Source organism: Artemia franciscana, chromosome 6 (genome assembly GCF_032884065.1).
Source record: "Artemia franciscana chromosome 6, ASM3288406v1, whole genome shotgun sequence".
Taxonomy (NCBI): domain Eukaryota; kingdom Metazoa; phylum Arthropoda; class Branchiopoda; order Anostraca; family Artemiidae; genus Artemia; species Artemia franciscana.
This window is the reverse complement of record NC_088868.1, coordinates 8,815,884-8,837,608: the sequence shown is the minus strand read 5'-3', so window position 1 is coordinate 8,837,608 and position 21,725 is coordinate 8,815,884. Positions and strand designations below refer to the sequence as shown.

The following is a 21,725-nucleotide window of genomic DNA, read 5'->3' as shown; positions in this document are numbered from 1 at the left end:
AACCTAGATAAATTTTTTTATCAAAATCAATAAATTTCTAGAGATTTTGAAAACTTATGGTGCAAGAGTAGGTTTTAAAATTTACTTTAAGAAGACTCAGACGTTAAGACTATGAATAAATGAAGGTGAAGAGGTGATGTTTTGTAATGAGAAGATATATCATGTGGAAAGCTTCATTTACTTAAATAGTATTGCTAGTAAACCCATTGGGAGCACTGAAGATTTTAAAAGTAGAATAGCCAAAGCACATACTTCTGGAGAATACAGTAAAGGAATAAAGAAAAACAGTGGTCAACCATGATTTTGAAGTATACGCAGTCTGGAAAACAGAGGAAGATTTACTAAATATTTTACGCAACAGCTGCATATGGATTATTTAGGTAAATGAATGACTCACGATCTTTCAAACACTGCACTTTACGATGTTTTGGCTTATTCTTGCTTTCTATGGCTGTATTGAAGAAAAGGATGAAATTACTAGGACAAATTCTGCAGATGTAGAGTGAAAGTCAGAGCTGTATCTTCCCTTTTTGGGAGACTTACCCATTTGGTTTATTAGAGCATTGAGTCTCTCGGATAATTTAAAGTAGCCTTTGGATTTATTCAGTTTCATTAAGATATTTCATTAAAGTCAATTCTGATTACAACAGAAGGTTGCGATTATCGTTTAAATAACTCAAAGTCTTTGTTAGGTTTTACATTGATTAGTTGCGGGTTTTCTTATTTTCCTCTATCCCTTCTAACTAGTTGAGGTCGGTTCAACCTAAAACCGGCATTATTGAAGGATAGCTCAATCTAAGGATGGATTAATCTTAAGGTTTGTCCTTTTCCTAATACTACTGCTAATTATGAAGGAGAGAAAATTAGCTTAGAAAAATCGGGTGTTAACGTAGGGTAGCTAAAAACAAGAATAGCAGCTACAAGAAGCTTGCCCCCTTTCCAGCTTATCGTTTCTTCGACCTACAGCTCAGTGTTTGCAATAAATATCCACCCAGAAGTTGGATTCTTCTTGACTTTAGTTTTGTTCATCTATGGCTGTATTGAAGAAAAGGATGAAATTACTAGGACAAATTCTGCAGATGTAGAGTGAAAGATTTTGAAAGATTTTCCTTGTTGGCCAATCGTCTGGGACCAATTAAAAAAATCAATTTTCTCTAAATAGGGTCAGAGGATGTCGTGAAAGAGCATTTTGAGGAACCTAGGAGCCTCTTGGAAGGGAGGCCTCGAACAGATTAGGATGTAGGAGGAGCTCGTTTACCTGGGTTGACCTTCGGCGACTTGGTGCTATCATTCAACTTAACACCAATAACCACTCTTAAGACATCCGACCTATTTATACTCCGGTAAACAAGGTGATATTTGATTTTGTTCAACTTCCCGTATACAGTTCCCAGAAAGTTTCAACATCACGACCCTAGCCGTTTTTAAAATATTCTATAAGCCTCTTTTAATAGTCTGGCACCGTATAATGTCTTTTCACTTAGTTCAGCATTACCTCAAGTGCTGCCTATAAACCTTTAACTTAATACTCAAAGCAGTTTCTAAGATATTTTGGTTACGTTCTTTGAGAGCCTGGACAAAAGTTTCTTTTTGTTTTAGTTTAACAACCTTCTCTATATCCCCTGAAATTTCAATCTTAATACATTGATAAGTTTCAGCAAAAGTGTAGATTTTAACAACTTGGAGGCACGTAATGTTTGTAGGTTAAAAATCTCGTGAAAATTTCAAATTAATATCCTTAACCAATCAAGAGAAATTGCAGACCCACTATTTTGACAACCTGAATACAAATAATGTAAGTTGAACTGGAGAAACTTCTCCCTCAGCATTCCTTGAAAATATCTGCTTTATGCATAAAACCGTTTCTGAGGCTTTAGCTCTATTTATTTTAAACCCACCTCAGTATTCACTGAAAGTGTCTTAGTGGTTGTCAACTTAACAACCTAAGCAGTTCCTAATGTTTTGGAAATTCAAACTTTTTGACAATGTAGATGTGCATAGTGTCTTTTGACTTAGTTCTACATCACCCTTGACATTTCTTGAAAATGTCATCTTAAAACCTTTAGCCGTTCTTAAAATGTTGCATTTGTGATTTTATAACAAGCTGGATAGACAGAGTGTATTCTGATTCATATCAACATCGCCCTCAGTATTCCCTAAATGATTCAATTTTTGCACACTTAGCCATTCCTGAGATGTCGCACAAGATCCATTTTCTATTTAAAAACATATATTTTAGCGACTAACAATTACATTTTTTCCCCTTACCCAAGTGTCTGTAAGGGTCATGTCATTCTCAGAGACATATTTATTGACTTTTAAAAAACAAAAAGACTATATAAAAGTTATGACCAAATATTTTGTAGGTTAAGGGGGGCCGGTTAGAAAAGGAAGGTAAAAAAGAGGGTTTGGTTGCATTTGATCAGTTTGACTGTTAAAACAGGAAAAAGAACTGTTAATTACCTGTCGAAAGTGCTCTCGCAGTTTCTATGAAAACTCCTTCTACTTTTTGCACCTCTGGAGACAACATAGTAAAAGCATTAGCAATATACTGAAGACTTATCGCTCTGTACCATCAGCAATTACTTACGGTAAAGCGAAACATCTGACTGATATTTTACTCTAAGTCCTTTTTACGTGACTTATTTCTCTGGTGTTGTAGAATCACTGGACACGAACGGCTACGGATGTCTAGGATGTGAAACGGTACATGTATATTTCTGATTTGTATATAGTCTGTTTGGTTTTGATGGCTAAATCTCTGTGTTCCTAATTGATGGAAAAACAACCAAAACAGAATTCTGGCTGTGTCACTGGTGCTAGTTTTTCATTTTTACTTGACAGACAGCGATCTCCTCACTCACATTGGCTTTATTGGGAGTTTATAAACATTTGTGTTGCCGTATCTGCTATGATGGTGTATATTGATATTAAGGACAAATATTTGTGATGTTTAGATACAAAAAGCTTGTTTTTAATGAGAGTAATCACAGACAGTGCAATTTTACTGCCTATTTAGACAGTGATTTGTCTTCAATATTTAATTTTACTTAGGCCACTTGGTATGGAAGGAGTTGATGTAAGAACTTTGAAGGGAGCTTATTCGATAACAAGTTATTTCTTTCTTAATTCACATTTTCTTAATTTACTTTCTTGTGAAATTAATGTGCAATATTAAAAATGAAAAGGAAGACAAACTGTACTTTTACAAAGAGGGCAAGTGATCTGATAACTCTCTAGTGTTTTCGATTGTAGCAAGTTTTTAGTTGCCAGTCTTATCTTTATCAATCATCTCTCACATCTTTTCAACGAGAATTTTTATCGTATAGAACAAATAAAGCCTTTTGTTCTAAAAGTACTTTTAAAGAAAATTTTTAATAGCACTATTATTCTACAAGTGTATTTTTTTCTAAGACATTAAGAAAAAATTAACAATTCAGATGTGAGAAAAACAATCAGAGTTAACTACTTTTATTTCACTGAGAAATTCTCTATCTGAAAAATCCTTTTTGCTTCTGAATGCTGGCGAATCCTTCTTCCAGGTGCTGCATACCAGTACATGAAGAAATGGTTGCAAAGTAAGTTAGACCTGAAAAAGAAAAACGATACAGAAAATATAGCATAAATCTTATGTAAGAAAGCTTTTGCATAATTTTAGCTTTTAGGTAAATAGTCACATACTAGAGTGCGTGCAAGTAAAAGTATGTATTATTTTTATATATCTAACACATATTTACAATTTTAGGCAAAAATGATCGTTTTGAGGCATGAAACTTAGGAAATTTGTAGATACATTATAGTTTATTAAAAAGGAAATTTATTTATTGTATTGCTGTGGCTATGTAATACTGATTCAACTAAGTATTTTAGTTCAGTTCAGTTCAGTTCATTCGGGTTTATTAAAAAAAAATGTAACAGCCACAACATACATCATCTCTCATCTCTATGCAAAAAATGCATGCTGAGTCCCTTATCACCTCAAAAATAAATACACACTATGGCTCCCCCTCCACTCTTCGATACAACCATGGCCCCTAATAACAAAACCATCCTTACAAGACCCCACCCCTTCATCCAGGAGGAAACCACTCCAATCCCCACAAAAAACCTCAATAAAGGTTAAAATTACTTTTCTATTTAGATCGCTCCAGATTTATCACTCCAGATTTATTTATGCTTTTTCTTGCTGCTAGATTTTATTTTAGGTACTGTAAACCGTGTCACATGTAAAGTAACTATAAAACAAAATATTGATTTTGCTCGTAAGATATTGACCTTTATAGGACTTAGTAACTAACGTTGTAGAATAATATATAGGAAAATCAATGAAAACTATAACAATTTTTGGGCGGAATAAAGCTGTTTCAACATATTGTGATCCCACACGGATGTTTGGGTGTTTAATTGTCTACAGAGAAGCTTTACAATTCAAACACACTGATTTTCTTAACAAACAGTGACATTATTGTCATGTTTTTCTTCTTTTTTTTTAGTACCTCTATTTATTAAAGTGTAAGAGTACTTTACTATTATGCTTAATAAATTAACTTCTTTTTTGTAACTCAATTTTTGGGTAAAGGTTGAAATCCCCTTTTGTCTAATGAATCAAATATAAACAGGCTATTTCAAATCAGCTTAACTGGAAAATACCTTCAGTTTTAATATCGGCCTTAACAGATTTTCAAATCGTATAATGTTTTGACATCTCCTTATTTTGGAGAATAGCAACTATTGAAACATTTGAACCATAATAAATAGTTGAAGACCAACTTCAGACTAGTTTCGTAAATTACTAAATTGACAATCATAGGATGATACGACATTACAAGTTCTTAGAAGCAAGACCCAAAAATACAGGAAAAAAACACTTATTTACAATTTCTTTTATAAAATTTATCTTAGCCAATCTCTAGGGAAGGCCCAAAACTGGTTTCTGAACATATCACAATTAAAAGCTAAAAAGAGAGAACATCGAAATCGAGGGGAGAATGGGGCTGTCTTGTGTGGAGATCGGAGGAGAAAGAATAGGGACTTTGGCAAGTAACCTTTCTGTAACTAGTAATGGTAACCACCTGCCTTGTATAAATTTATTTAAATGTAAAATTAAAATAATAAATACAACCTTTTCACCACTTTGCTTATGTCGAGATATCCTCTTTCTGTTTTGACTTCAGTCGTCAATTAACTTCTTTTCGTTCCCTTTCTGGCCCTAACTCTAGTCAGAGCTGTATCTTCCCTTTTTGGGAGACTTACCCATTTGGTTTATTAGAGCATTGAGTCTCTCGGATAATTTAAAGTAGCCTTTGGATTTATTCAGTTTCATTAAGATATTTCATTAAAGTCAATTCTGATTACAACAGAAGGTTGCGATTATCGTTTAAATAACTCAAAGTCTTTGTTAGGTTTTACATTGATTAGTTGCGGGTTTTCTTATTTTCCTCTATCCCTTCTAACTAGTTGAGGTCGGTTCAACCTAAAACCGGCATTATTGAAGGATAGCTCAATCTAAGGATGGATTAATCTTAAGGTTTGTCCTTTTCCTAATACTACTGCTAATTATGAAGGAGAGAAAATTAGCTTAGAAAAATCGGGTGTTAACGTAGGGTAGCTAAAAACAAGAATAGCAGCTACAAGAAGCTTGCCCCCTTTCCAGCTTATCGTTTCTTCGACCTACAGCTCAGTGTTTGCAATAAATATCCACCCAGAAGTTGGATTCTTCTTGACTTTAGTTTTGTTCATCTCATTAGTTCTCTCGCGTCTATACGATAGATTTTGAATCCTGAGGATAGGTCTGTCACCTTAGAGCGTATTCTCTTACCTTCCCAATCCTATCTCTAATGTAAATACAACTAAGCTAGCCTGTATGTCAATACAGAGAGGTTAGGGGAGAGGGAAAAATTACTAGTCAGGTTAGGCATTTAAATTTCCTTCCATAGTCTTAGGAAATTCAGTCAAAAGTCTTCCTTGTTGAAGTTGAAGTTTACCCAAGGTTCAAGGAACATTTGTTCTTGCTAAGAAAAATAATTGGTTAATACATTATTCTAATAAATCTAACTAATAAACCTGTGTCTAATTAATTGAGGTTACGCCAAGTTATTAGCTCACTTTGAATTGCAGCGCACACAATACCACACTAATTAATTCAGACAAGAAGCATTGGGAGACAAATATTCAATGACACGGAATACATTATTTTCTCTTCTTTTTACTCTTATCAAATTTTACAATGACGTCAAGTTGTCATCGAATTTTTAGTACAATAGAACTAAATTGCCTCAGTCAATTACGCTACCAAATTAATTTATTGTTCCCCTATGAGCTTTGGGTAAATAATTTTGTAGATTCATATCGATACGTTAAGGAAGAGAATTAAGTACTGCAAGTCACCCAAAGTCTACTTAAGGCAACAACCAGACTCATTCTCTGGCCCTAGAAGGGGGGCAACTTTATAATTGGTGACATCGGCACTGAAGTTCGTCACAACCCCCGTTTAAGTGGGGGAGGATAAATTAATTTATTAATTTTGTTCAAATTTAGCCCTCTTTCTCTTCCAAGAAATTTTACGTTCACCTTTCTGGTGGTTTCAATCTGGCCTGGCGGTGACATTTTCGTCTGTAGCTTAAGGGTTTTTTTTAGTGCTGGTACGCTAGGTATTTTGGGAGCAGAAGCTAACCCTATTCAGCAAAACTGGTCTATTAATCTTCACTGGTATAAAGTGGAGCAATTAGCACTATTAGGAAATAAAATCCCGATTGATTTTTCTGTATAAGTAAAGATGAAATGAAAAATTCCAAACAAAAGGTCCAGAGAGTGGAGTAGCAGTAAATGAAATAATAAAAATGGAGAATACCCACTTAAGCTTAAATGTTCCCCAAAGTGTTTTTGGTAAAGGTAAAAGCTTCAAGAGTGTGTGGATAAACAGTAAGGTCACACTAAGTTGGCTAGGCTCTTTAAGGGATATGTGTCAATTTTAGCTGGTGTAAGCGTTCCCGGGACTAAAGAGCATGGGATGGGGATGAACTCAGTACTTAGGCTACTAAGGGGGATCTTGCGTCTATGATGGAGAATGGACCTATCAGGCATAGACGTCAGACCTGCGGGTCTACCCATCACAAACTGGACGAGGACAGTCTTAGTATGATCGGTCCAAAAACGTTTGGCCATGAAGGCTGGATAGCTTTGTTGGGGAGTGAAGCGTAGTCCTGCTTGAGACAGGCTCTAGGAGTGGAATCTGCTGCGTTTAGCACTCATTGGGGAATTGCTGGCACAAATTGGGATAGGTCCTCCACAATGGGATCTAGGCGCCAAGAAGGTGAATTTCAGACTACCGAAGAATTTTCAAGACTTGATATTTCGGGTAGAGCTCAGAACTAGTTACCTCAACTTTGGGAAAGGAAGGGAGTCCTTTTTTAGTTCAAGGGTTAGGGGATCTCCATTTGTTTCCGGTAGATGTCTCATTATATTCAATGGATGACTCCGACAAAAGAAAATAGAGACGTCAATTTAAGATCATTTTACCAAAAAAAAACAAACAGAATAAAAACTAGTTAATACTTATATCCATTTCATGCTTTCAAGTGTTTTTGCAGGGGCCCATATAGGAGCTATCAAAGCCTTAAATAGACTAGGAAAATGCTGTGGTTTTGAAAATATGTAGTGCCAGGTTCAAGAGACACTAATGAATAGAGAATTATGTTTGAGAAGATATAAGATTATTTACCAGACTCTTAGAGAGAATATATTCCCTAGTGATCCCTTTCTAGTCAGGGAGCCATACGAGAGACATGTTGATATTTAAGGATTGATGTGATCAACAAGCAGCAGAAGCTTTGAGTGTGCAATCTAATGTAATCAACCACGCTGAAAATCAAAATCTGCGTTATATAGTCTACAAATGGGTGCGACATCCACATTTCTTCAAATTCCCTAAGAATCCATCAAAACTGCAAAAAACTATCTTAAAATCAATAAAAAATTACAAGATACTCCAAAATTCTTCAGCTATAGCTCAGATCGAAGGTAATTAAATAAGGAATCATACTCTTTTTTCAAATATTTTTATCTTTTGCCGTTCATTTCAGCCGTTCTCTGACAAAGAGACGTATACACAAAACCACGTTTTGAGAAAATTGGGTTCAAAAATTCCAGAAACTTCACTTCTCTGGAGACCAAATGAGCCTGTAGTAAAGGCTTTTAAAGTTAAGTCGGGGTTTTTATATTGCAGAAGTCGATAGGTGGCTTTTCAAGTATTTCCGAACTTGAGAAGTTGTCCGTTTGGTCTTTACGTTTCTTTCACTAGAAACTTGAAAAACATACGCCCTTCTGAATAAAGGAGAATTGGATATACATCTGTTTAGTTTTCTGGTCAGTTGGGCATAAGTCTTTTGCTTATATGATCAATTTGATGTACGTCTGTTCACGCGAAGTATGGCAACGCTGGATATACACCAAGTCACGGAAGAGCTAATTGATGGACAATGTATTTATTTCAGGTAAAAAAGATAAAAAAAAATAAAGAAAGTACACACTAGTTGATTGACCCCAACAATTCTTCACTACCTGTTGACGCTGGTATATTTGGCAAAAATAGTGGTTGACTCTATTTTCCATAAAGGGAACTAGCTTCTCAAGTATGATGGCAAGTGTTTCACTCTCTACCCCTTTTGGCTTTGACATCATCGAGGGGAAATGTTTACCATCGAACCTTCGCCGTAGGAAATCCCATTCTTGAGGAGGTTCGTTCAAGTCAGTTTTCACGGACATGGTTTGTTTGCCTCTGACAAAAGCCAGCTGCACAATATCAGCAAAATTACATGGTATTTTTTTCGTGTTTCTTCCTGACTTGAACAATCTGAATCTCCAAAGTAAGTTTTCAGGATTTCCTTTTTCCCCCGGGGTTGGAAAATAAGACCGTTTAAGCTCTGGAAAGAGCATGCGGCTTTGGTGCGACGAATCTTTTACTCGATGTTGGCATCGACTGTGTCCGCACTCATGTGACTTCAGCCTTTTGTCAAGTAACGAAGACCAATTCGGTTGGTTATGCTTTCTAAGGCGTTGACAATCTGAACCAAAGCAGTGTATAGTGTCCAATTTTGTTTTGGGCGGTACAGTTGTCACAGTAGAGTATGATGTCTTTCACTCAAAGAGCAGCCTGAACTTCAATGAATTTGTGAAGAGCACTTGCAATATCATTCGCATTCCTTCCAGAAATTTCCTCGTGCCATGTCACACAATATGAGGGACAAGTCGGGCTCCTTGCCCCAGCTATTTCAAAGGTCTCGTTGAAGGTCAAGAGACGACTGAGGAAAAAAGGGTATTTTGAAGACAGCATCGCGGGCAGAAGAAGGATCTTCTGCAAGTCGAAGCTGTAAACCCTTTCGGTGTTTTTCCATACACGATATGCGTCAGTAGCGTAAAGGTTCCTCACTGTTTTTACTTCTCTTGATACTTTTCCAGCTTTGTTACCTCAATTTCAGAGGCTGATCCGGCACTGATTTGGGCTGATAGGTGTGAGTAGGTATCACAATCATCAATTGAAGGTATTTTCAAAGAGACATATTATTTCTTCAGTTCTTCTCGATACATATTCAGTCCAATCTCCACTCCGGGATTTTGTTCTTTAAAATCCTTTACTAGGAAATTAATGTTAATTTTTCTTGAGAGACATTTCATTTTAGGACAGTGCTCGTGCCTATATTGTGTCATAAAAGGCTCTAATGTCACAATGTGTCGTCTAACCAGCATTCTTCGTGCTTCTCCATATAAATCTTTGCATGCTCTCTCGCCACCTTTCCTCATTTTTCAACCATTCCTTAGAGTTTGAGAGGATCTTCTGCGTACTTGCGAAGAACATGCTGGATGATCTTGTTGGATTTCGGGGGGTAGCACAGGATTGCATAAAACATTTTTTTTTGCAGACCTGCTTCAGTTCAGAATCAACTGAGAAGTAAAACATTGTAGATTTATTCTTTCTGATGGAAGAATTTTCTTCAATTTAGACTCGCCTTCGCTTTGGCTTGCTGGCTGGGATGTACGGCTTAAGCCACTTGAGTTTCTGCTCAAATCCCAACGATCAGAAGGATTGATTTAGTCTTTCTCGTAGCTCCTCGTTAATAAGTGAGCACTGAAGCTTACGTTTCCCCAAACCACACCACGAGAGAATGGGTCTTTCTTTGATCAAAAACACTTCGTTGTCAATCTCCATAACTGGTTCTGCAGGTTTTATTTAGATCACCCTAATAGATATGATAGAAATTTACAGTTCACCTTAGAAATTGAAATTACAAATAAAATACCAATCATAGATGTGTTAATTATTCATAGCATAGATACACTCATTTTTACTCTTTACAGAAAATGTCAATATTGTATTGAATCGGAGTTACAAGAGCATACATGTGGCTTAAATTGGAAATTTTTTGACTGTTTTTTTAGTCACTAGGCTCTTTTTATCTCAAAAATTGTAAAATATTTCAAAGCTCTGCTATAAGCCTTTTTTCGCAGTAATATCCAGTTAATTTAAACAGCAAGAAAGGCGGGAATTCCTTCTATTGATGTTGCAGAAACTCCTTGTGAATTTTTTAGCATTGATTTAATAATTGATTCCAAGAAATTGTAGACTGTTTTTGCACGTGCTGCAAATAGATAAAAGATCATTGGTAATGTTGGAAATATGATAATATGTCTTGATCCCTTTGATGAAAGTAAAGTGGATCTACCCCATCCTACCATTTTGAACCTAATGTGGTGCCTATAGTTCCTGGTAAAATAACTACTTCATATACACGAAAAGTCAAAGAGTTATGCCTAAAGAGTGATTGTTTAAATTGTTTTAAAATTCTCTGGGTTAACGTTGGTTCCGACCTTTGCAGTAGTCTTGAAGACTCCACCCAAAGAACTTCATGATCCCGTATAAAAAAAAAATAAAATTTCTTAGTAAAATCTGTGGCAATGGCAGTGGTCATGTTACTTCATTAAAGTCCTGTAAGTATGCTTAGCAGCTTATTTTGTCTGATAAAGATGCTGTTCAGTCAGTAGCAAACTCTCTCAACGATCATGATCAATCTTCGAATGCCTAGTGAAAAGCCCATCATATTTGGATTCTTTAGCCCGACCCCTGAAAACAGTAAATCTGATGATCTCTCTCTGTTGGTAAAAAACTTTTCTGAAGCTAAGCAGCTAGGTAGAATGCGCTCCTTTTGGCTCGAATTTGCTGAAAAGGCATATCTTGAACAAGCCTAACGTCAAAGTTTATTGGTTGGAAACGATCACCTACTTATTATCGAGTTCAAGTTTCTGCCTATGCAATGTTATAGTTGTCAACAATTCGGTCAGATGGCGAAATTGTGTAAGAATCCTCCCAAACTTGCAAGATGTGCTGGTGATTATCCAAAAGATAAAGACAATCTTTCAAGATGGTACTGCTTCTTTGCTTGATATTGCTTTTTCATTGTTAACGTAGGCGAAAAATTCTATAATGATGAGTAGTATCTCAGACGATTTACCTGAATTACCGTTTATGACATTTCTGATTCCTTACTTAGGAGGCACCGGGGAGCTGGCTTTTCGTCTTCAAAGTTTAATAATCAGGAGTTGGATCTTCTTAGATCGTGCTTGGCAGATAATTTGTTGGGCATTTTTGAAAATAAATATAGTATAGATTCATTTTTTAATTCCTTTTAAGGCTCTTTGAAAGAAATTATATAGGATAATTGTTAGGCATCCCGTTTGAATATGGGATTGAAGAGAACAACCCTTTGAAATCCGTGGATGACTCTTGGACTCCGAGTTGGAGGAAAAAATAACCCGTGGAAGGCTTTCAGGTCCTCTAAGCCCTCTTCGCGGGATTATCAACTTTACATTTTTTAAATCTTATAGTGGAGTTTATAATTTCCTTTGCCGGAGGGCAAAATCGTCATTTCACCGTAATAAAATGTCTGCGTGCTGAAAAGACATGAAGAAAACATGGCTACTAATCAATTCTGTCATCAGGCCATCATCTTGTCTCCTTCTGCCCCTTAAAGTGTTTTAATTGATGGTAAAATAGAAGACGGTGACCTGAAAGTGCAAGGCGCTCTTACTTCTCACTTTGCTACTATCAAGAAAACTACAGCCTTTTCTGTAAGTCCTTCTTCAACTCTATATGATTTTAGGTCTTATCTTGAACCTTCTCTTAAATAAATGGCTTTTGAGCCTATATATGAAGTTGAAATAGCCAGAATCGGTAGCAGTTTGAAGGGTTGTTCATCTTCTGGCCCACACCTGATTCCTATTAAGGTTTTCAAGTTCATTCTTCCTGTCATCGTTGGTGCTCTTACGAAATTCGTCAAAATATCTTTTGAAAATGGTGGCTTCCAAATTGCTTTAAAGTCTGGTCGTGTTATGATACTTTTCAAATATGGACCAAAGAATGACCCTTCTAGTTACATTCCTATATCTATCTTATTAGTGTTTAGTAAAATTTTTGGTTCACTGAATAGCACCAGGGTGATGTAAAATCAGCTTGGGAATTATTCACACGTGATTATCCGCTTTTTCTATTATCTTGGGAAACAATTTCACCTGGCCAATGCTTCACTGGATACGTTATAATGAATAGAAAAGTAAGGGAAGTGTTGAGAAGTGGTTTCCTTGTCCCCATAATTTAAGCAGCACGCCCGGCGGGTATCACAGCTCTTGCTACCAACTCACTCACCCCCCTTCTGCTTACCTTTCTCTCTCCACCTCTATCGCAGCGTGATTGCCTTTAAATATCGGAATTCCTAATTATACTTACTACTTGATGGCTAAATGAAGTGTCTAATTTCTTGCTAATGATTTTGCTCCGTGCAATATCATTAATATTTATGTCAGTAAGGAGTATACGTCACTCTAATCGCTATAGCGATTTTTTTCTCTTCACAATTAAATTTACTGAATTAATGTCCAAGCAGTATCAAATATATATTTTCACACTTTGAACTCTGAATCAAGACTCAATAGTCTTTAGTGTGTCAATAAAAAAATATAAAATAGGTAACTTTATAAAAAGAAATGGGATATAGTCTAATTACAAGCAACGTGGACCGCAATACTTCGACTGTAAAGAAATGGCAACCCATGCACAATACTGGTCAACTCTTAACAACAAAAAATATTAGAAATTCCATTTAAAATCTCTATTAGTCTTCTCAACTTCTACCTCTGACAAATGTCTCTACTGCTGCTCTCATCAGCTGCTCTCAGGATTTGCTAACATGTCTCTACTGTAAAAAAAAGGGCACTTGATTGTCTAGCCATTCGAAGGAGATTTGAGGTTTTGAAGAAGAAAATTCCATGATCTTAGTAGAATATGATTGTTTTTATCTAATCAAATGAAATTCTGCCCTAGGCATAATGAAACGAAGACCACCACTCAAACAACATAACGGAAAATTAAAGAAAAAGATAAGAATCAAACTGGCATTGGTTTTCATCAATCAGGAATTTGTAGCCAATTCACTAGAATTTCCCCCTTCTCAAAATTTTATTTTAGAGAAGTGAGGAATGGAGATTCTGCTATAAGAGACGATATCAGACGGCAAGAGTGACAAGCTAAACTAGCCTCTTAATTTTCAACAATGAAAATAAATACGAACCACATTTAAAACAGGAGTTTCTCATTGGCATAATTTAAAATTATTAGAGGTGAAAAACAAGAATGTCTTCAGAAACGAGCGAAGACCGGGAAATCAGGTAAAAACTTGAAGAAAGCATAATTTAACCACATCTGGTTTTCGTCGCATGGAAAAATGGAATGAAGAATGAGCCTTGGTACTAACTAACCAAAAAAATTGATAAGTGGTTCAAGGAAGAAGGTTTGGATTGAATAGGTCTTCATTCAACTTCAGCTACCAAGCTACCAAGTAAAGGTTTGGAGGAACTAAGTGGTTAGAAGTTGCACAGTTTTTCTCCCAGGCATCCAAAAATATCTAGCAAATCTTCTTTCAATGTTCGGATTGTTTATGCATCAGAACCCTATTCAACTTCCACCATCAGTGTATATTCCAGTATTATATTCTAGGATCATAGTTTTATCCGCCTCTTATTACAAATTTTTTTCGACTGTAAAACCTAAGTCTTGGCTATTCTAATGTCGACTTTTAACTGCTCCCACTGTTTTTCCTATTAATACTATCAAGGTAATTGGAGCTGTCCACTTGATCATTCTTTTCGTTAATAAATGTCACGTTTTCATTTTAATGATCCAAAATCATGACGACTGAGTCTTCTTAACATCAATTTTAATTAAAGTTCATTCATTTTTCTCATACTTCCATCAAGGATGCTTAAATTATCAGCATAATCTAAGTCAAAGAAAGTTATTCTTTCTCATTAGATTTCGTGTTCTCTTATTTCCTTTTCGGTGCTCCTTATTACAAAATCATTCAAAACGATCCACATGAATGTGGATAGAACACAACCCTGCTTAGCTTCCGGTCTAATACAAAACCAGCTTCTGCTATCATTTTCTATCTTAAGCAAAGCAGTTTTATTCTTGTGCATAGCACTAATTACTTATGTCTAGCATACCGAAGAAGAAAAATACATTCGATAAGACTCGAGAATTTCAACAAAAAGAATTTGTTGCCTTTGTGGGTTTCAAGACTACTTTCGATTCTGTCGACCGGCAATCACTCTGGCTCATACTGAAAACAACGGAACTACCAGCGAAGTACTGCAACCTTTTCGAGCGGCTCCAAGAAGGGACTGAGAGCTGGGTGCAAGTCAATGGCAGACACAGCTCATCTTTTGATATCAATACTGGAGTCCGTCAGGGCTGTGCTGCTGCCCCAGAGCTATTTAATTGTTTCATCGACTACATTATTACTCGGACCATAAACCACTTCCAGTTTGGGTTGCATTACGGTAACAGAGTACTTTCAGACGCTAATTATGCCGATGATCTTGCTCTTGTGTCCGATTCACCGTCGAAGCTCACAGAAGCCCTACAGATCCTTGCTGATGAAGCCTTAAAGATAGGGCTGTCGATTAAGCGGCAGAAGACAAAACTGATTTTTGTTGAACCCCGTAACTCGCCGCGTCCCCCGCCAGTCCTAATGGTTGGTGACAAACCAGCTGAGATTGTTGAGGAATTTACATACCTTGGCACTATCCTCTCAAATGGCGGATTAATCCTAAAAGATCTAATGCACCGAATTGCCAAAGCCACAGCAGTAGTGGGAAGACTAAGTGCCCTTTTGAGGAGACCTTCTATCATCCGTAGGACCAAGTTGCGCATATACAATGCTTCGGTGGGATCTGTGCTTCTTTACGGAGCCGAAACCTGGCCAGCCACTCAGTCTGTGCTTAGCACCGTAAATATAGCCCAAACAAAACATCTTCGCTGCATTGAAGGACTACGCTGGCACGATTTTGTTAGCAACGAGAATCTCTTGGCGTTAACTGTTCTAATGTCCTTCTCAGTCCAACTCGCCCAACGAACACTACAGTGGTTCGGACATCTCCTTTGCATGCCCCCTGAAACTCTCGCACGAACGATTTTTGACTTTGATCCCGTGCTGCACGGCGGGAGACGCCCAAGAGGTCGTCCTCCAACCAGATGGAAGGACACGACAGGCGCCTTCTTAGTCATGGCAAATTTTCAGGAGGGTATCCACATCCTTGCAAGAGACCGGTCCAAATGTAGGCACCGTGTAACATCACTCTCGACGTCCGAAGTATTTCAGCAGGAGCATTAAGTCAAGTAAGTCAACTAAGTCAAGTTGACATTGACCGTTTATTCTATGTATACTACGTGACTCTTTAGAAAGTAATTTGCCATCACACCGTATTCCTGCCTCTAACTGGGAAGCTCAATAGGTAGTATTCCAATAACTCTAAAATTGATTGGTAGTCTCAGAATTTTCAATAAATAGCGGTTCGTCCCTTTTTGGGTGGAAATTTTATTTTGTTGGAAAAAAATTATAGAAAAGCTTAACTTCAGTTCAAATGAGACCTTTCCTAATATTCCCAAACTACTGGCTCTATACAATAACCTATGAAGACAAACAAACAAACATACATCCATGAAATTCCTTTTGAAAAAGACGTAAGGTTTCTAATTTTTACAGAAGGTAGTTTGAAACATCTGAAAAGGGCTTTTACATATGCTTTATTTTACGGCATAGTTATTTTCAAGGTCACTTCTTCCCTTTGTCACTCTGGAAACCTTGTTCAAACACAAGATAAAGCTTTTCAGGGTCGTAATTTGTTCATGGGTATGTGTAAAGTTGATAGTTCTTTAGAATTTTAATCAGCATGAACCTGAAAAGATCTTATGAAATTTAAAATATTGATTTTTTTTAAATTAGTCAAAATGATGAATAGATATACTCCCAGGAATAAAAAGATCCATGCAGGGGGTGACAAGAAAAAGAACAGTAATAATATTAATCAAAATATTTTTAAATTTGAGTTTTGCAGAAGAAAAGGAGAGGTCGTGTAAAATATTCATTTAATAGGCAAAAGCTTCCAATTGAAGTTTTCAGAGAATGTTTAGGGGGATGTCAAAATAAATGAATAGAAACTCTGTGCACCCATGTTGTCAAAGGGACTTACATGCAAACAGCCTAAGAACAGTTAAGAATATTAAGTTGAAACTTAAAAGGAGTGTATCGAGGAATATTGCACTAAATTGAACGACTCTAATTACATCAAGGCTGTCCAAAAAGACGTAATCAGTGCCATAGAAGCCAGTGAAGGTATCAATTTAACATTTTCTGAGACCATTGAAGTGGATAATGAATTGAATGCTTGTCAAAATTGACTTTCTGCAATATATCAGGAACATCTTAAGGCACTAAATTGAATCTTTCAGGGATTGCCATGTCAGCTTAAACAATTGGGAAAGGGTATATTTTTCTTATCATGACATACATTGCGCAGTCACTTTTAGAGATGCAAAGATAATTTTGAATCGAAAGAGACTATTTGCAAACAAGGTGTCAATATGGTTTGTGTACATTTTGTCTGGAATGTAATGCTGATGAATGATTGGTGATAAAATAGGAGTATTTTGCTTTTGGGTATTTTTAAAGCGGAGCTAAGTAACAGTCCTTAGCGGAGCTAAGTGACAGTCTTTAGCGGAGCTAAGTGACAGTCCTTAGCGGAGCTAATGACAGATCAATATCATTATTATTGTATATCTGTAATATCGTGAGAACGGCCTGGGCTCTGAATAAAATACTCAAAAACACTGTTAAAAAAGGAGGGGAGTTTGACTCATTTCATCCTAATTTTGTCCTAGGGCAGGGGAAATGGTTAAATCTTTTTCTTCCTGACTCACTATTGTTCCCGTGGGACTTGTAACATCTGCAAAGTTGAACAGCGAGGTGTATTCAACGGCATTAAGCATTTCCGAGTTGTAGATATAGTGCATTTTTCATATGTTGGGGACGGTGTGGGTATCAAGTTGAAACTTTTAGGAATAGTTTCGGGAGGGGACAAGGCAAATAAAATTTTAGCCATGTAACAGAAGAAAGGGTAAAAGTTGAAGGCTGAAAGGTAACATGATAACATGTTATGCCAATTTTAAAACCCACTTTCTTAGCCTCACAACTCCTACAACACCATATTCCTTGACTTTCCCCGTAGTATTCAATGTCTTTCTAGAGAATATGCAATCTGGAAAAAATCCATATGTCATATGCACTTTTACTATAGAAACAATTTCCACTCCCTAAACACATATAATCTTTAAATATTGCACATCATTCAAATGACTTTGACATTGGTTAATTATGAACATATTACTATTATGTTTAGATTACTAATTATGTTGTTGTTTTTATTATGTAGACCACATTATATCTTGTAAGGTAAACTTTTGAGATAACTTGCCCATTTGGAGAAGTCCTGAAGTAATTTTAACATGGACAGAAAACATTTTTTCATTAGGAACAATTTCAATCCAAAGAATTTGTTTTGAAATGTTTCCATAAATTTTAAAATCTTAAATTTCATTGAGGAACGATAACCCGCACAGGCAGGATGAGGCTTAGAATCTAGACATCCTGAAATTTCAGAATTTATGAGTTCATTATATTGTTCAGGTAATTTTTAAATCTTTTGGCCCTTTTCTAACTTATATGCCCAAAGCAAACTCTGTCGGAAATAAATTTGTACTATCATTATGGAAATTTGTATTTAAATTATTTGAATTTTTCTCCTAATTATAACTTAAGCTTTATTGTAAACCATAGAATAGCCACTTAATAAAAAAGTTGACTTGTCTTCCAAGCTTATTTTTGCCAGAATTGTATTCCTCACCTATGTGACTCAAATTTTAGTCACTTTCTGAATAACAAAAGCAAATTTACATCTAATAACGTTTTTGTCTGTGCTCTTTGACTACCTTCTCTTGAAGGAATTGGTGCTAAAAATTTACACTAATGGTTCTAATCAACATCACATGAAGCTAAAAAACCATTTAATCGTAGTAACAGTGATAGCCACTTCATAAAATGGATCTTGGTAATTTTATATTAGTAGCAACGGTAGCATGGCCATTAGCCAAGAGCTCAAAATCAGCCTTGAACCAAAACGGAAGATTTGAGTGGTTACAATTGCAAGCTTTTAGGGTAATTCTGATCCCCGTTATTCTTGTGATTTAAGTTCGGTTAAAATAGAAATTTCCACCAGCAGTATTTAGATATTTTACTTCAGTTGTGATTTTTGCATTAAAAAGTAACCTACTGATGCCTAAAAATAAATACAGATTTTCAAACTTTAATTTAAGCAATCAAGAGCTCTAGATATAAATGATCAAACTAATACGAGTCGTTTTCCAGATTCATAGAGTCACTAGTATGGTAAGAGCAATAATGTAATGAACTAGCATCGTTTTTGCTGGAGTTTCATGTAGTTGAGTAGGAAAATGCTAGACCTACAAAAAATTTGACGTAATCTAAAAAAATGGTTTTATACCTGTTTGTGAATGGCTCTGACAGCGTTGCCTTTCCTATGATTAATATTTTCTTAATGTCAATTTTGCGTTGAGAGACACTACAGGCCTGATACAAAAGATCATTGAATTTACGAAGGATAATGGCTTCTTCAGTTATCCTAGTTGTCATACTTTCCTCAAATTTTCTAGAAAGAAATATAGAAAGATTATTTTAAGAGTAGTATTAAGGAACAGAAGATTTCATTACTTAAAAAGGAAAGTATAAATAAAATTAAAAAAAAATTCACTTTCTTAAGGGCAGTTTACATTAGATACTGTAAGTTTTATTATTAGTTTTAAACTCGTAAGCTTCCTAGTTTATAATAAGAACAACATTTGAATTTTCAGTTTTTAAAGTTATGAAAAAGAGGAATATCATGAAAAATTGGGTTGAGAAAAAACAATGTAAGAACCAAAAAAAAAATCCTTCGTGGCTTCTGAATAACTGCTTAGTCTTATATATCGTTTTTTTCAAATAACACAGAAAAAGTAGTTATTCGTTTATTTAAAACCATGAATTTTAAACATAATTTTATACCATCTTACAACTATCCATTTTAGAAAGAAATGGATAGCTGCAATTTTATGACTTTTCCCATGTTTTGTGTTATGCTTCCAAAGTAAATTGTCTAAAACTTTCTGCATTGTTACATAATCTACTGAACAACATTCAAATAAATGGTCCAAAGGATTTGTAGATGTCACACATTTTCAAAATCAGGTTTATAGAGAATCAGAATATTTATTGTTGTGTAAGATTTTGTGATTTTGGTCTTACGTAGCCTGAACAAAAACTTGACTAATTGAGTATCAAGTTTTGAAATTGAAAAGCTGAGACACCAGCCTCTTAGCACGAATATTCTCAAATTTTCTAGAAAGAAATATAGAAAGATTATTTTAAGAGTAGTATTAAGGAACAGAAGATTTCATTACTTAAAAAGGAAAGTGTAAATAAAATTAAAAAAAAAATTCACTTTCTTAAGGGCAGTTTACATTAGATACTGTAAGTTTTATTATTAGTTTTAAACTCGTAAGCTTCCTAGTTTATAATAAGAACAACATTTGAATTTTCAGTTTTTAAAGTTATGAAAAAGAGGAATATCATGAAAAATTGGGTTGAGAAAAAACAATGTAAGAACCAAAAAAAAAATCCTTCATGGCTTCTGAATAACTGCTTAGTCTTATATATCGTTTTTTTCAAATAACACAGAAAAAGAAGTTATTCGTTTATTTAACACCATGAGTTGTAAACATAATTTTATACCATCTTACAACTATCCATTTTAGAAAGAAATGGATAGCTGCAATTTTATGACTTTTCCCATGTTTTGTGTTATGCTTCCAAAGTAAATTGTCTAAAACTTTCTGCATTGTTACATAATCTACTGAACAACATTCAAATAAATGGTCCAAAGGATTTGTAGATGTCACACATTTTCAAAATCAGGTTTATAGAGAATCAGAATATTTATTGAGTGTAAGATTTTGGGATTTTGGCCTTACGTAGCCTGAACAAAAACTTGACTAATTGAGTATCAAGTTTTGAAATTGAAAAGCTGAGATACCAGCCTCTTAGCACGAATATCATCTGCCAACGCCCAGAAAAGATGTTGCCTCGAAAATTCTCCATGCTGAAAAAGCCTGTTAAATCTTAATTTTCTTACCATACTCTTACATCCTAACTTTAAAGTGTCATTGGTGAAAATAGGATTGTAAAAAGATGGGAAACTATTTACCAAGAGAGAGCGAGAGAGACAGAGAGAGAGAGAGGGAGAGAGCGACAGAAAGCGAGAGAGAAAGATACAGAAATAAACGCAAACACACAGAAACAAACACAAATATTTAAATACATAAAGTCATATACAGAAACAGATAAACCAACAGTAAGATACACAAGAAAAAAAAGAGAGACAAGAAATATACACAAACACACAGAGTCAAATATACAGGCAAACAACGATAAACTCATAGAAAGTATAACACGTAGAGTCAGACACACTAAGACAGACAGAGAGACAGGAAAACAAACATTCAAATACACATTCATTGAGAAAGGGAGAGACAAAAGCACACACAGAATTTGACTTCCAAACATACAAAGAAATACAAAGAGAAAGGTTGATAAGCAGTAAGACACAAAGGCACGGAGAGAGAGAGAGAGTGAGAGAAAGAGTGAGAGAAATAACGCAAAAACACACACAAACAAACACACAGAGTCAGATATGAAAGACAGATAAGGAGAAAGTTCAGGCACAAAGACAGGGAGAGAGATAGAAAAACACAAACAAGCAAACAGACTCAGACAAACTAAACAGTCACAGAGACGGGCAAACTCACAGCAGACACACAGGCACGGAGAGAGAGAAAGAAAAAAAAATGCGCAAACACAATGAGTCGAAGACACGGAGAGAAAGAGAGAGACAAAAAATAAAAAAGAAAGACAGAAACAAAGACAGGAAAGCCACAGAATCAGACAAACCGGCACGGAGAAAGAGAGAGAGAGAGAGAGAGAGAGAGAGAGAGAGAGAGAGAGAGAGAGAGAGAGAGAGAGAGAGAGAGAGAGAGAGAGAGAGAGAAAGAGAGAGAGAGAAACAGAGAGAAAGAGAGAGAAAGAGGAACAAAAACACACACACAAACAAACAAGCAGAGTCAGATAGACAAAAACAGGGACAGGTTAACACACAGTCCAACACAGAGAGGTGCAAACAAACAATCACGCACACATAGGCACAAAAAAGTAGAAAAAAACACACAGAGGATA

General features: G+C 35.7%; 1 long non-coding RNA gene across 1 annotated transcript; it reads right to left on the bottom strand.

Moving 5' to 3' along the window:
- Positions 1-3,384: 3,384 nt before the first annotated feature.
- Positions 3,385-19,107, bottom strand: LOC136027839 (uncharacterized). Its single transcript, XR_010617669.1, has 2 exons — positions 18,946-19,107; positions 3,385-3,589 (listed from the first exon to the last, which is right to left on the bottom strand). It is a non-coding gene; the product is annotated as an uncharacterized LOC136027839 (long non-coding RNA).
- Positions 19,108-21,725: the final 2,618 nt, after the last annotated feature.